Source organism: Anabrus simplex, chromosome 7, assembly GCF_040414725.1.
Source record: "Anabrus simplex isolate iqAnaSimp1 chromosome 7, ASM4041472v1, whole genome shotgun sequence".
Lineage (NCBI taxonomy): Eukaryota > Metazoa > Arthropoda > Insecta > Orthoptera > Tettigoniidae > Anabrus > Anabrus simplex.
Genome location: NC_090271.1, coordinates 187,035,572 through 187,051,854, shown reverse-complemented (window position 1 = coordinate 187,051,854; position 16,283 = coordinate 187,035,572).

Sequence of the window (16,283 nt, the reverse complement as noted above, 5' to 3'; positions counted from 1 at the left end):
TAATAATAATAATATTAATAATAATAAGTATGGCGTAGGGATGTGGCGAACCAATCGCCCAGTGGTAAACCACTGCAATCAGCCACCCGAGTATTGGCGGGAAAACCATAACTATTCGGGTAAGGAGGAAATGCCTGCCCGCAGCCGGAGAACATCTTGAGGCCCTCCAGGGCTAACAACCTTGGTTGTATGTAGAATGAGCAATTTGCTCCAAGCTAAGCTAAAGCTTCTCAAGCATGATGGTAAAACAAAGATATGAAGTTAATACCCCAGGTGGCAACTTTCCAAAGAAATCCACCGTCGCCGACAAGCGACGCAAGCATCCCGTTCGGATTCTGGGGGTGATGCAACATCATGCTAAAGACGAGTCGGAGCGTCTTGGAAATCCTGAACAGTCACGGAAGCTGAAACCCATATCTAAGACTTTTTTTGGCAACGTTCAACATAAACAGTTTAATACAAACTGGTAAGATGAAACAGCTGACCAATGCCCTCCACGAAAATAAATTCGTAGTAATGGCTCTGCAAGAAACTCGCTTCACTGACGAAGATACGTTTGAGTCTGAAGGGTATCGGTTCTTCAAGAGCAGATCCCATAAGAGAGTAATGAAAAACACTCCTATCTTCGGTACAGCTTTGGCTGTCAACACCAGAATTCTTAGGTCAGTCTCAAATTTTGAAGCTGTTAATGATAGCTTATGCCTACTATCCCTGCGTTGTGCAAATAAAACATATACGCTAGTCAATGCATATGCTCCAACTAATGAACAAAACAGAAAAGACCTGGAAGGCACAGTTAGATTCTGGAACATCCTGGATGCCAGATTAGCGAAAATCCCAAAGCACCACATCAAGATCCTATTGGGTGATTTTAATGCACAGGTAGGACGTGAACGGAAAAAACAGGAAAGTTGTTGGGCTCTACCCAGCACACAAAAGAACCAACAAGAATGGAGAACGCCTCGTTGAACTATGTAATAACCACAACCTCCAATTGATGTCAACACACTTTCGTCACTTACCAAGAAAACAGATGACATGGAGATGCCCAAACAAAACAATAGGAGAATTCCAAATAGACCATGTTGCTATATCTCGAAGATACAGTCCGGAAATCATGAACGTTACCGTAAAAAGGGAATAAACATAGACTCAGATCACTATGTATCAGTAATCAAGTTTCGGCCAATCCCTCTCAACAAAAATAAGAACGAACCTACCATAATTCGCTTTGACACAAAAAAAAGCTCAGAGAAAGAGAGAATGAATTCAAAGAACTTGCCCAACCAGTGGAAAAAGATTTCAACAGCACAAGAAAGCAGATGATACAAGCTGCAAAAGGAGTGGCGGAAATCAAGAAGAGGAAGAAGCACACGTGGTGGAACGATAACTGCGAGAAGACCTTAGGGGATCGTCTGAATGCCTGGAAAAAGTATTACACCTCGAGAAAAGAAGAAGATTGGAAGATGTATAAAACACAACAAGCACAAACAGCAAAAATAATACACAGTGAGAAACGCAGATATGAAAAGGAACTACTGGACAAGATTGAGCAAGACTTTCATAGAGGTGAGACCCGTGAATACTTCAGAAATTTTAAAAAGAAGGTACAGGGATACAAGGCACCTTCCCTTTGCTTTCTAAGGAAAGATAGAACTCTTGCAACATCAAATGAAGAAAACTGCAAAATCTTTGCTAAGTATTTTAACGACCTTCTAAACTGTGAAAAACCAGCCAACCCCATCAAAACAAACAAACCAGTGAGCCAAAACCTGCCATCTTCTCCACCAAATCGCGATGAAATCAAACGGCACATAAAGAGACTGAAAAATAACAAGGCTCCTGGTGAAGACTCCATGATTGCGGAACTGTGGAAACATGCCCCAGAAGAAGCAATTGACATCCTACACCAAACCATTGTAGATATATGGGAAAAAGAACAACTACCAGAGGACTGGAAGCTAGCCTTGATCCTTCCTTTACACAAGGAAGGAAATATAAGAGATGTGAACAATTACCGTGGAATTTCTCTTCTGCCAGTAGCCTACAAGATCCTGTCACTATCCATCATTGAAAGACTAGAACAGCAAATTGAGCACAAACTCGGGGAATACCAAGCAGGTTTTCGGAAAAGCCGATCAAGTGCAGAACAAATACTTAACCTAAAAACCATAATAAGATACCATATGCTGAGAGGTCGAACCTATGTATCTACATTTGTAGACTTCAGGAAAGCATACGACTCCATCGACCGTGATGTGTTGCTTAATATCCTTGCAGAAATGGGAGTCGATGAGAAACTGCTGGCGATAATAAGGGCAACACTAACTAATAACAAATCCAAAGTAAAATTCCAAGGATGTCTCTCTGAACCCTTTGAGATCAAGACAGGCGTTCGACAGGGAGATGGGCTGTCATCTCTTTTGTTCAACTGCGTACGTGAGAAGGTAATGCAGGAGTGGCGAAAGACGTTAAAAGAAAGAAACCTTTACAAACCCGTAAGGATTGGGACAAAGAAAAATGGAGTGGAAATAGATTGCTTAGCGTTCGCTGATGATATAGCCCTTATGGCAGAAAATTTTGAAAGTACAACAGAACAGATCAATGTGTTGCAGGAAGTAGCAGAACAAACAGGTTTACAAATTTCCTTTCAAAAGACAGAAGTAATGTCAAATATCAAAGATGATACGGCACAACTAAACACCAAATATGGAACGATAAACCGTGTTAGTAAATTTAAATACCTTGGGGAATGGATTCAGCAAAATGGACTTGACAAAGAGGCCATAGCAGCAAGAATCGAGAAAATGGAAGTCGCTTTCCAAACCACCCGCAACATTTACAACAAAAAGTGCTTTTCCCTGAACACAAAAATTCGTCACTACAACACTGTCATCAAACCAGTATCACTGTATGCATCTGAATGCCTTATCCTGTCCGAGAAATGTTTGCTTGCGGATTTAGAGAGGAAAGAAAGAAAGATCCTACACACCATACTTGGTCCAAACTACAAAAATGGCACCTACATTAGAAAATCCAGGCAAGAAGTATACTCTAAGATAGAGAAGATCACGGACACTATGCGTAAAGGCAGAGTTCGTTTCTACGGTCATATACGACGGATGATCGACTCTCGATGGACGAAACGTATCTTCAGTATATTTGACGCAAAACCAAAAACGGCAATGCCATGGTACGTTAATGTCAAGTAAGATCTTAAAGAACTGGGCCTACAAGCAGAAGATGCACAAGACCGAAATCTTTTCAGAGCAGCCATCAAGACTTTTGGGACTTTCCGGGACGAAAAACGGGCAACTGGTGCTAAATGGACAGAAGAACGTCGAGTCGTGCTAAACACAGTGAGCTAATGAAGACGATGTGGATCAAGCGAAAGATGAACAAATGCCAGAATGTAAAGTGAGGCTTATCGTCATCCCTAGTTGGCCGATTAGCGAAGTTGAATGAATGAATGAATAATAATAATAATGATAATAATAATAATAATATTGGCATGTGACCTTCGAAGGTCTATCGAGTTGACGCCGTGTAGGCGACCTGCGCATCTGTGACGATGAGACTCGCATGATGAAAACAGCACACACACCCAGCCCCTACGCCGTCAGAATTAATGAATGAAGGTTAAAATCCCCGACCCGGCCGGGAATCGAACCCGGGAATCCCTGGATCAAAGGCCAGCACACTAACTATTTAGCCATAGAGCTGTACATTTCAAGGGATGATGGGTTTGAATACCGCAATCGGCAAAATTTACTGTAAATAGTTTTCTGTGGAGCTGTACCTTAATTAAGACCAAGGTCCTTTCTTTCCCGGGTTCGGCACACTTGCACAGAACCGGCTCCATATCGAGCGACCTTGACAGAGTTACAGGTCGGGTTTTGAAACTTTCCGGAATAAGCTGTAGCAGTTTTATCAATACCAGATATTTGAATGCCCTATTTAAAGGAAGGGAGCCGTACAATTAGGCTACGTTAGGTTAGGACCTAACTTCACTTGCTGCGATATCAGGGACACAGATATGGAATCGTTTACAGTCGAAATCCGACATTTGCAATTCTTCTTCCTATAATTCACACAGCGCAAGTAAGTGACATTCTTCTTGTTCGTGTAATCTACTATATATTGATATACGTTGAAATTAATAAAGGTTTACCCTTCCTGGCTTCAGTTACCTTCATGAAATACACAACGAGCGCAACTCATGATCAAGCAACTGGACAAATCACTCATAACCACGTAAATGATTGTCAGCTAACAGTAAGCAAACACTAACATCAACCTTTAGCACACACAGGGTGGGGTTGCGCCGACATCGGAATTTTCCTACGTAGATCCCATGCCGGGGCTTACCCGGCAACGAATCTTTCTGGTTATAACTTCGTTGTTCGGTTACACCCGCCGAAATTGGCACTACAGTTCCTGCCATCTGTTAATGACTCTTTGGAATGTTTCAAGGGATAGACATGATATAGGCTTTTGGGCTTATGCCGAGTCAAGAAAATAAGGTGAAATTCTTTACGTTTCGCAGAGAACTGTGCTCTGCGTCATCAGAAGAAAATCTCCACTGTCCACGTGGACGGTTTCTTAAACAATGAACGTCTAAATTCAAAAGCTCATTGTTTAAGAAGCCTTTCTCGTGGGCAGTCGAGATTTTCTTCTGATGACGCAGAGCACAGTTTTCTGCGAAACGTAAGGAATTTCACCTTATTTTCTTGACACGGCATAAGCCCAAAAGCCTATATCATGTCTATAAGTACGGGCCGTGAAAGCATCAATGGCGACATTTCAAGGAATACTTTTTCTTCGGTAACAGGCCCTGTGGAGAGTTCTCCCTGGCCATGCCAAAAGAGCATACTATCTCGGTGAATACCAGTGTCCAAAATGTTTGACATTGTCCTTGAACAACGTATCATACACTATACTGCTAGTAATAAGAGTTGGTGTCTGACATTTCTTAGACGGAGGTCCGTTTACTGCCTGCCGAGGCGGGATAAAGGGAGTGGCTGTGTGGTTGCCATGGAAACGAGGGTGGGGTGACTTCAGGGCAGCTCGTCTTGCTGGGAGTTGCCAAACCTGTCACTGTTACTGATAAGAACCTGATTGTTTGTATAAGAGTGATCGCAAATGGGACGACACCGCCTGGCCAGGTAGTCTACAACAGAACACAGCGGTCAGAATGAAGGAGGGAACAAGTGAGCCGGAAGCGAGGGGTAAGAGCATGTAGAAAGGAATGCTGGAATGTGGCAACATCGTGAAATGGCACGTGCAGTGCTCCTCCCTCCAACCTTACCTGTCAGACGCCAACTTTGGATAAGTCTTTTTTTTTTTTTTTGCTAGGGGCTTTACGTCGCACCGACACAGATTGGTCTTATGGCGACGATGGGATAGGAAAGGTCTAGGAGTTGGAAGGAAGCGGCCGTGGCCTTAATTAAGGTACAGCCCCAGCATTTGCCTGGTGTGAAAATGGGAAACCACGGAAAACCATCTTCAGGGCTGCCGATAGTGGGATTCGAACCTACTATCTCCCGGATGCAAGCTCACAGCCGCACGCCTCTACGCGCACGGCCAACTGCCCGGTTTAGATAAGTCTAGTATAGTGTATTACATTGTTGTATTTTATTTTGTTGGTCAATTGTAGTTAAATTTTCTATAAATTGCTAATGATATTACCCAGCTAAGTGAAGGTATTTAAGCAGACCTACAGTGGCAAGCATGTTCGCAGAAAACATTATGTGAATTTTTTATCTGCTCTTCCCTTTTCCCGATTATTTCGACCCCCAATATGTGCAACCCCACCTCTCCACCTTTATTCTCGTGGAAGTGTTACAAACTCTCCTTCCCAAACCTAGCCATTTCTTATTCGGTGTCGTAACGTTAAGTCCGAATTCCAGGAAGAGGAAGCTCAGGGTTCGACTTGCTACCTGACTAAGCAGCGTTTTGTCAGAGTGCTAACATTCTAATTGTCTTTAATGAAGTTTTAAAATCTATTGTTCACTGCTTAGGTTTACAGTGCTTTAAGGTCCATTGTTAGCGCCAGCGAGAACTGCGTACCCTCTTTAATTGGCACCTCTATGAAAAACAGAGCTGAGCCTGCCGTATAGTCTCTCATTCGGCACGCACAACAGGGGGTCATTAGTGACCCAAGACGCCATGAATTTTTAGGTTTATTTTTACAGAATGTTTAAAATGTTCGACAGCTCCATGGAAATACAGCACTCGACCATAAAATTAAACGCCTAGTCCCATTTTCGGTTTTAGCAATTGTCACATTGTCAGTTCATAATAGATAACAGCTTCATAATAAAGTATAACCTCAGAGTATTCAGCGTTTTGTACAATACCATATAGTTGTGTCAAATCTTACTGCCGCCATCTTAATCCATTTGGATGATAATATTAACAAGAAATATTTCTTAAAAATTTGTGAATGTCTCCTGACTGCTCCATTTAATTATAGGCTCTTAAAATTCTGTTGTCTATTCTTTTTTTCACCTCGTTTAAATTCAGCTCCATTATCACAATATTACCGTCTGACTGTTCTGCTTATTTCTCCTAATAAAGAATCAAATCTTTCACTCGCGGGTGTGGTTCACCCACTGCTAAGCTCCATCGGTGGATTCACCCTTCAACCGCGTTATTTGTCCTGTGTCTCCTTTGGCGCCAGTTCCACATGTCAATTGAAAGCTGTGGATTTTCTAACCAATGGTCCACAAAGTAGTAGAAAAAACAGACACTTTTTCATTTTCTTCTGCCTTACTGTGGATATGATTCCACCCTTCTTCCACTTTCGTTGGCTTTAAGAATGCTAAGGTAGCACACGTTCTGGTGGAGTTCTGAACTTACTGATTGGATTTGTACATACTTGTAAGTCAAATGTTCTTATCTTCCTCCAAATAGTGTTTAATGAATCTCTAAAATCTATTGTTTATTGCGTAGGTTTGCAGTGCGGTAAGGTCCTTGAAAGCACTGATACAAATAATTATCAATATTGTCGGACGAACTGTAACTCAGACGAAACGCTACGTAACCTCCGATCCTATCTTCACCAAAAACCTGTATGCGTTGGAGCGATGTTAAACAAGCAGCAAACACAAATTTTTCAAACCATGTCAGCAGATTTACATACACATATATTTTAATTATAGATTATTTTACATTTTTATTATTATGTTTAGAAGCACATTCTGCACATGTAGTTAGCACTGTGGCATTACCCGCTTCTAAACCTCTACGTCATACCATTTGATGCTGAGTTTAGCCATCATCTACCAGAGGATGTCACACAATATGCTTTGAGAAAATTATGCAACGTAATTGACGAGCTTATTTCTTATTCAAAGACGTATTCGTGTGTAGTATTGCAAATTCTATACTTGAAATTCCAATAATGAAATAATCGTTAAGTATTGCCGAGGGTGAATGTATCTTGAATATTGATTACATTCTTTAAAATCATTTAGAGTAATATCTGTTTCTCTATCTGAGCTGCTGCAATGGATAGACACTCGACTCCCAAACTGAGAGTTCTGAATTCAAATCGCAGAATATTCGAGTGGGATTTTCTGCAGGATAAACGTGCCAATTGATAGGTAAAATTGGTCCACATATTCAATACCACACTAATAAAACATGTAACTACGTTAATTGGTCAAAATCAGTCACTTTGTCATATAATTATTATACGAGACAGGTTTTGGCCCCTTGGGCCATCATCAGCCGTAAATATTTTTAAAAATTGCCACAACTACAAACATAAAAGTCCATGAAATAAAACAAATACATCTAAAAAAATGTTCACATTAAAAACAATTTCTGGTAGAAAACATGGTGACACTTATGTCCGTGAGTCACAAATATTGTACAATAAAAACATTAAACTTGCCAAGATATCAAGATAAGAGAAAACACGTTAAATTAATCTCCGACGGAAAGCTTGGTGATACTTGTGTGCATACGTCATACAATGTTGTGCCCTGGTTTTGAATTGATGTCCATTCTTGACCTGCTTGATCTTAACAAGCCAAGCGGCTGAAACTGGTCCCATGTACTAATTATATGACAATGTAACCGATTTTGACAAAATATAGTTACATATATCATTAGTGTGGTGTTGAGTATGTGGACCCATTTTACAGTGCATGAGTCTGTTATTGTTCAATACTGTCAATATGTATCATGAAATGAAATTTTTATCGTGCAGATAAACGTGTGGTAGTAGGAAGTAGACCTACATCCTACCCAAACTCTGGTCAAGACTGAAATTGAGCCTAGTAGTCTACCTATCCCAAATAACAATGAAAATGTACCGCTGGAATAATAATAATAATAATAATAATAATAATAATAATAATAATAATAATAATAATAATAATATTGATTTACGTTCCACTTAATACTTGTACAGTTTTCTAGAAGCCGAAGAGCCGGAATTTTATCCTGAAGGAGTTTATTTACGTGCCGGTAAATCTACCGACACGAGGCTGGTGTGTTGAAATACCACTGGACTATGCCTGTATCGAACCCACCAAATTGAGCTCGAAAGGGAAGTGCTTACGTCTGAGCTACTTAGCTCGTCGTTTAAGCTGAAGTAACATGTGCAGATAAACTGTATCCATTTACATTCCTTAAAATGTCTATGAAACGTTTAGAAGAGCTAGTAGTAGAACCCGTTCATCCGTGCAGAAAGCAACAGTGTGTTAACCACTATAGCACGGCCGTGGATCTTAAGACATGAGTCTGTTATTCTTCAATGCGAAAAGAGCGTGGCCGTGACATGAATGTAGCAATGTGTTGTTAGACAAGACTAAGTGATCAGAACATGATTACTGGAAGGCAACTAAGTAATTGGAAACAAACCAACTGGGCTCAACGAACTGGTCAGCCAAGTTGATGTGCAGTTATGCCCCAGAGGAATAAAGCAGTAATCCATCACAAGAACCGCGTGCCCGACTAGCAGTCCCTAGAGAAACGTCAGTCAAGCAAGAGAAATATTCGTACCGTTATGACAAGGCTGTGTAGCCGCGGACTGAGATACACAGTAAATGATCAGTAACTCAAAAAGTGACGTCTGTCTTCTTAGCTTAACTCAAACATACGTTGCTAGTAGCAGCGCAATCATATTTAAATTCACCAGCACTGGGTTCAAGTAAGTACAGGTTCAAGAGCTTTCAATATTCAATTTGTCAAGTTTGTCAAGGAGGTCGTACTTCAATGATTTCCAATTTCAACAGCTCATATTACTTCGAAGTCCAGACCCGCATAGCACTCAACTAAATCTTGCACCGCAAATGTTAATCACTCGGAAAATGAAAGTTAATTAAGGTTTTCTTAGAACATAGTTGTAACACAACATGACGATAAATACTCCTGAATTTTAGATTGAACTTTCTAAAGGGGCTAAGTGCCAAACAATGTTTAAGAGATGTTGATGCTAAAGACTGCTAAATGCTCCAACATATTAATTATAGGTATTTTGTATAACAAAACCCTTAATTAGACACATACACAAGTAACCATAGACATGAACTGTAGTTTATTTTTGACGTCCCTTAGCAAATACGATTTAATACTGGCAATTTCAGAAGGGGTCATGCATGACCAATACCGTAATACGTCATTCATTCTATACGAGCTCCAACCTGTAGGGTCTACACATATATGTACAGCTGCAACATTTAAGAAAATTAATATAAATAAAATCAAACGAACGGGGATTCAAATACGTTGGAGAGTGGGTAGATTCCAGACTTGTGAGAACGAAGCCTTTACATCACGGATCAGGAAAATGGAAACGGCATATCAACTAATCATAAATGTGTACAGGAAGAAATCTATATCAATTAACGCCAAGATGCGACATTACTGCACAGTAATACGACCGGAGGCTTATATGCTGCAGAACGCCTAACTCTGAATAGGAAAGGTCTGATCGAGAAATTAGAAATAAAAGAAAGTCAGATCTTTAGGGGAATCCCAGGGCCAATCAAAGACAACGGTGAATTTAGAAGACGGCGTAATCATGAACTCTACACATATGTACAAAAATCACAGACAACATTCGCAGGAGGAGAATTGTTTTCTATAGCCACATTGCTCGTATGAATCCTACAAGGATGAGCAATAGGATCTTTAATATTTTCTCAACAAAAAACCAAGGAGGCGTATTTCACCAAGGTAGAGAAAGACTCATAAGAATTTGGGATAACACAGGAGGATATCCTGAAATGTATTCCGCTCAAGAACAAACTCGAAGAGCATCGTCGTTTCCAAGAAAAGCCCAAAGTAAAAACGGGTAAAACATGGACTGAAGTGAGGAATTAACAGCATAGGATTTGAATGCGGAAATATTGGGTGAAGGTTAAAGCACAAGCACAAGGGAAAGGGAAAGTAGAGCTGAAATAACGTGGTCCGTAGATGGCCGAGACGACATCAAGAAGAAGAATATACTAGTAATAATGCTATTGTTCTTAAATTTGCTATGGTTTTCAGAGACACCGACACGAGGCTAACGTATCTGAGCACCTTCAAATACCACCGGACTGAGCCAGGATCGGACCTGCCAAGTTGGGGTCAGAAGCCATCGCTCTAGCATATGACCCACGCAGCCCGGTGATAGATAATTGACAAAGCCTGTGTACCTACCTTAACAGAATAAATTGAGTGAATAATTTCGCGTGTACTGTTGGCAGACCGTTGACGAAGGCAGTGTATGTACCTCAACAGAACACATTCAGTGAATGTCTACCATCCCAGCGCGCTGCTGACAGACGGTTACAATTACATAGGAGCTAAATAGATACATTCAGTCGATAAATGCCATCCCAGTGCACTGCTAACAGGCGGTTACAAATACATAGGAGCTAAATAGATACATTCAGTCGATAAATGCCATCCCAGTGCACTGCTAACAGGCGGTTACAAATACATAGGAGCTAAATAGATACATTCAGTCGATAAATGCTATCCGAGTGCGCTGCTGACAGCCGTTTACAAATACATAGGAGCTAAATAGATACATTCAGTCGATAAATGCCATCACAGTGCGCTGCTGACAGACGGTTACAAATACATACGAGCTAAATAGATACATTCAGTAGATAAATGCCATCCCAGTGCGCTGCTGACAGACGTTTACAAATACATAGGAGCTAAATAGATACATTCAGTCGATAAATGCTATCCGAGTGCGCTGCTGACAGCCGTTTACAAATACTGCCCCCATCATGCCGGGCTCAGCTCGCCGGAGAGCGAGGGTCTCAGAGGTGGACCGTTCGCTATCGGCTGTGCAGAAAATTTTAAAGGCAGGAATAGATGAAGGACTGGCGACAAATGAAAGGAGACTAAAATAGGTTTATACATTTATTAAAAACTAACACTCTTCCAATAAAACAATTAAATTCACAAAATCTGGGATTAATTCTTGAAATCTCTTCTCCTCGTGCTATCGTCTATAAGGGATCTTGATCAAATTAAAGCTCAACGAATGTTCTTGTCTGTAATAATAATAATAGGGATCATTAATTTACGGTAAAATGGATTGAAAATCAAAATATCTGGTATCACACTCTCCTATAATGATAATCAAATTGCTTAAATTAAAATATTCCGTCTGGATTTCATTTTATTTTAAAAGAAAATGATCATTTTCTCTTCCTTTTTAAAATTATTGAAAATTATTTAATTCAAGAAATTGTGGTCAATAAGTCTTCCTTAGACTTTTCCTTCATCAATTAATTCATTTTTATAATTATTAAGTGACTAAACTTCTCTTATTTAATTCTTATTTGAACTCATATCAACCTAAACTTTACTCGTTTTTATGCAATAAGTGACTGTACAATAACTAACAATTCAGTCTCGTGACATCAATCCACGGACGTTGCCTTCTCTTATTCACTTTATTTTAGTGAATTAGACCCTAATCTACCTTAAATTATAATAAAATCTTCTAAAGATTCATAATTCATCAAATCACGGACACGCGAAAGTAACATAAATCGGTCAAAATTTGACGCGCACAGTAGAGAATATCATCACAAAATCATCCAAGAAATATTCACAAAACACAGAATATAATCAAATCACACAACACACATTTACACATAGGTACACGACAATATTATAATATTATTTACACGAACACTAACCCATTATTATTAAATTTTGGATTTATTCCAAATTAGGGAAATCATTCTCTAGATGACAATATCATGTATATTCCAGGTATCGATTTAGAATGTGATAGAGTTGAGGTTATCACTTGTATGCAGAAATTAATTATACAACGATGTTCAAGGGAATCTTTTAAACAGAAATCATCCGAAATAAGCAAGTAAAATACCTACAACACAGGTCAAAATATTAGAATACGCGCTTATGGTACATGAGTTACGGCATTTATTTTTATTCACCTATAATGTCGTGGCTCTCGATTAATCTGCACTCAAGCTCGAAGAAATCATGTCCAGTAACACATCTCTTCCAAAATGACTCTAATGGATGCATAAATTATCACACAAAATATAATGTCCATCTGCAAGTCATACTCAAATTAATAGCGCAGTAAAATATACGTATAATTCATCATTACTCCGTCCGGAGGATTGCCATGTTCCAGGCCTACTTTACATAAAGTGAGCACACGATAATTCTTTCCAAGAACAAACCAACATTAAACCCATGACCTTATTCAATTTTTCGCCCGTAATTAGGTTTAATTATTTTTACTCATTATTATTATTATTATTATTATTATTATATTATTGACCGTGCTTAATCTCACTTCCAAAGCTATCGTACGAAATTATTCAGATGACTCTAAACGAACTAAAGCCCACAGACATGTCGTATAATCGTAGAATGATATTTTACACTTAGAAAAACACTAGAACACTGTCCTAATCTGTCTCAATTAATTTTCAAATTATTTCAAAATCATTCAAGATTAACGCGGGGTTCATTTACTTTTATTTCTTCTGCCTTCTAAATTTTTAGGACAGTTGAGGTCTCTCTCGATGACATTCACCCTCATCTCTAACTAGTAGAACCAAATACACATTCATTCCAGAGCACAAACTACCTCCCACCGAAGAAAGAAGAATGGAAAATCAAACTACTGCTAAACTAATAGAAATCTAAATGAATAAGGTAAGGCTACGTTTTACAAACATTTTACAGAAAGATAGAAAGATAAATTCTTAAAGAACACTCATGTGGCTGGTGTTAACTGGATTCTGGCTGATGACCTAGTACGTGGTCACATCACCTTCCATCGAACAAAGTCTTGCCCATGTCCGACGCCTTACATAATTAGTGACTCATGGAGGAGTTGAAGGTGCACAGGAAACAGTAGTATTCATCTCGGAAATGGATAGCCATCTTGAAGCGAGCTCGAACCAACGACCTTCCTTCTTCTGAGTTCTCGTAGAAAAGCTGAAACTAACAAAAGTCTTAGCAATAGTCCAGGATACACACGCGATGTTTAATAATTTGGAGATGGACACTTATCTTATGGCAGTCATAAATAAATCGTAGATAATTTTTCCAAATGTCTGAATTGCAGTTTATTCAGTCCTCAGTGCCTTTTATAATGCAAAGTCTCCCAGTGAAGCAAACGACGTCCAGTCTCGACCTTCAAAGTAACCCTCAAATCCAGTGTTCAGAAGTAAAAACCCTCTATGAAATTTCCTTTGGAATTACCATTAATTCATTGTCTTAAGACATAGGTGTGCATCTTAATTATATCTGATTGGTGGATCTTTTGCATTCCTGTGAAGGTTGTCATTTTTATTGGCTGTTCTAGTTTCACGTCACTCGACCTTGCATTTATTGATCGATCGTAATCACGCTGCTCGCTCGATCACATGGTACACAGACATGTGTTTGAAGGACATCTAACAGGAATTTCACCCTGCTTACTCGTTCTCTTGGTAGGTCGGGAAAACCGGTTCGCAAGCAGCTGGCTCATGCTAGCACGGGAGTGTAAAGTCTCACCCTCCTGGCGATTAAATAATGTTACAACTCGCTGATGAAATAAACCATTCTCCCTTAATAAATTATTTCCACTTTTGAAGGGGACAATACATAGGAGCTAAATAGATACATTCAGTCGATAAATGCCATCCCAGTGCGCTGCTGACAGACGGTTACAAATACATAGGAGCTAAATAGATACATTCAGTCGATAAATGCTATCCCAGTGCGCTGCTGACAGACGTTTACAAATACATAGGAGCTAAATAGATACATTCAGTCGATAAATGCCATCCCAGTGCGCTGCTGACAGACGTTTACAAGTACATAGGAGATAAATAGATACATTCAGTCGATAAATGCCATCCCAGAGCACTGCTAACAGGCGGTTACAGAGCAATTGGAAATACCTTATTTGTTCAAATTCAATAGATAACTGTCATCTCAAGACGTCGCTGACAAACGGTTACAGAGCCATTGGAGCTACCTTCTGTGTTTATATATAGCAGATAGCTGTCATGTCCGCCTCTGTGGTTTAGTGGTTAGTGTGATTAGCTGCCACCCCAAAAGGTCCGAGTTCGATTACCGGCTCTGCCAAGACATTTGGAAAAAGTGGTACGTGGGCTGGAACGGGGACCACTCAGCCTCTAGAGGTAAAATGAGTAGAGTTGGGTGCGATTCCCACCTCAGCCGTCCTAGAAGTGGTGTTTCGTGATTTCCCACTTCTCCTCTAGGCCAATGCCGGGATGGTACCTAACTTAAGGGCACGGCCGCTTCCTTCCCTCTTCCTTGTCTATCCCTTCCAATCCCCGCAAGGTCCCTGTTCAGCATAGCAGGTGAGGCCGCCTGGGCGAGGTACTGGTCATTCTCCTCAGTTGTATCTCCCGATCCAATGTCTCACAGTCCAGGACACTGCCCTTGAGGCGGTAGAGGTGGGGTCTCTCACTGAGTCCGAGGGAAAAACCAACCATGGAGGGTAAACAGATTAAGAAAGAAAGAACGGAAGACAGATAGCTGTCATCCCAGTGCGCTGCCGAAGGACGATTACGAAGCCTTCAGGCATAACTTACACGTTTAAATGTAGCAGATAGCGGTCATCGCAGTGCGCTGCTGACGGTTACGAAGCCATTGGATATAGCTTATCCGTTTATACTTCGTAGACAGCTGTCATCACATTGTACTGTTGACTGTTGACAAAGGCAGGGGTGATACTCATGATTATTTGTCTCTTGCCATGAAATTATTGAATATCAAGTCTTACAATCGTAAAACAGTTTCTCCCCTGCTCTTCTTACTCGCTACAGCCTAATCCATGTGTAGTGAGAGTGGTACTGGGACAGGAATGATAACTGATATTATCGCTGGTTTCTCACCATGTGGCTGCAATTCGAATCCCGTCCGATATATGACATTTTTGCAACGATAAATCTAATCCCCGTGATCAGTCCTAGCTTGAGTGCTCTCTCGACTGGTGAACGGAACGGACGTGTGTTTACGTTCAGCAGCGCACCTGTCTTGATTGCGATATTAATATTCACTTCGTGTTGCGCCGTGCTTTTCCTACATAGTTAATAAGTAATTAACTACCTTAGGGCCTATTTTATTAACACATACCAGTGGAATTCCGACCTCCGAATGCAGGGCTAAGAACTTTATTAAACTTAGTGTACGAGGATGATCACGTTCAACTAACCGAACATGAACAATCGCAGCCAGCTTCACTAGAAGATTTACAACAACAGCAACAGTTCCAGAAACAGAAACATCAATTTAAACAGCACCTTCTTCTCCGCATACTACTACTACCAACTCACCAGTTACTAAGTAAACACGTGCTTCAACGAGCTAGCTCTAATTATGTTTCTAATGACACATCAGTGCACAGAGATGACGATAACATGTCTAATCTTCCTACAACGAACGCAAAAACTTCATCAGTGTTAAATAAACACTGCCGCTCACATTCACTACCAGAAACGTCATCAAACAAACGTCATTGCCCATTAGCATCATAGTAGAACTGAAGGCGTTATGTATTAGACATTCCGACATATGACAGATTCGAACCACTTACTGATCACAACAACTCGAACCACATAATCCCATCTCAAACTACTTCGGTTCTCAAAGAAATAATACCATGAATATGCTTATATCACATTGACAATCATAATATATTAATAAAAGGCATTCAAATCGTAGTACACTTCGATTTTCATACGGAACTAAATGGACAAGTAGTGAAAGCATTCACAACAACAACTACAACAACTTCAAAATTTCGCTCGTTAACT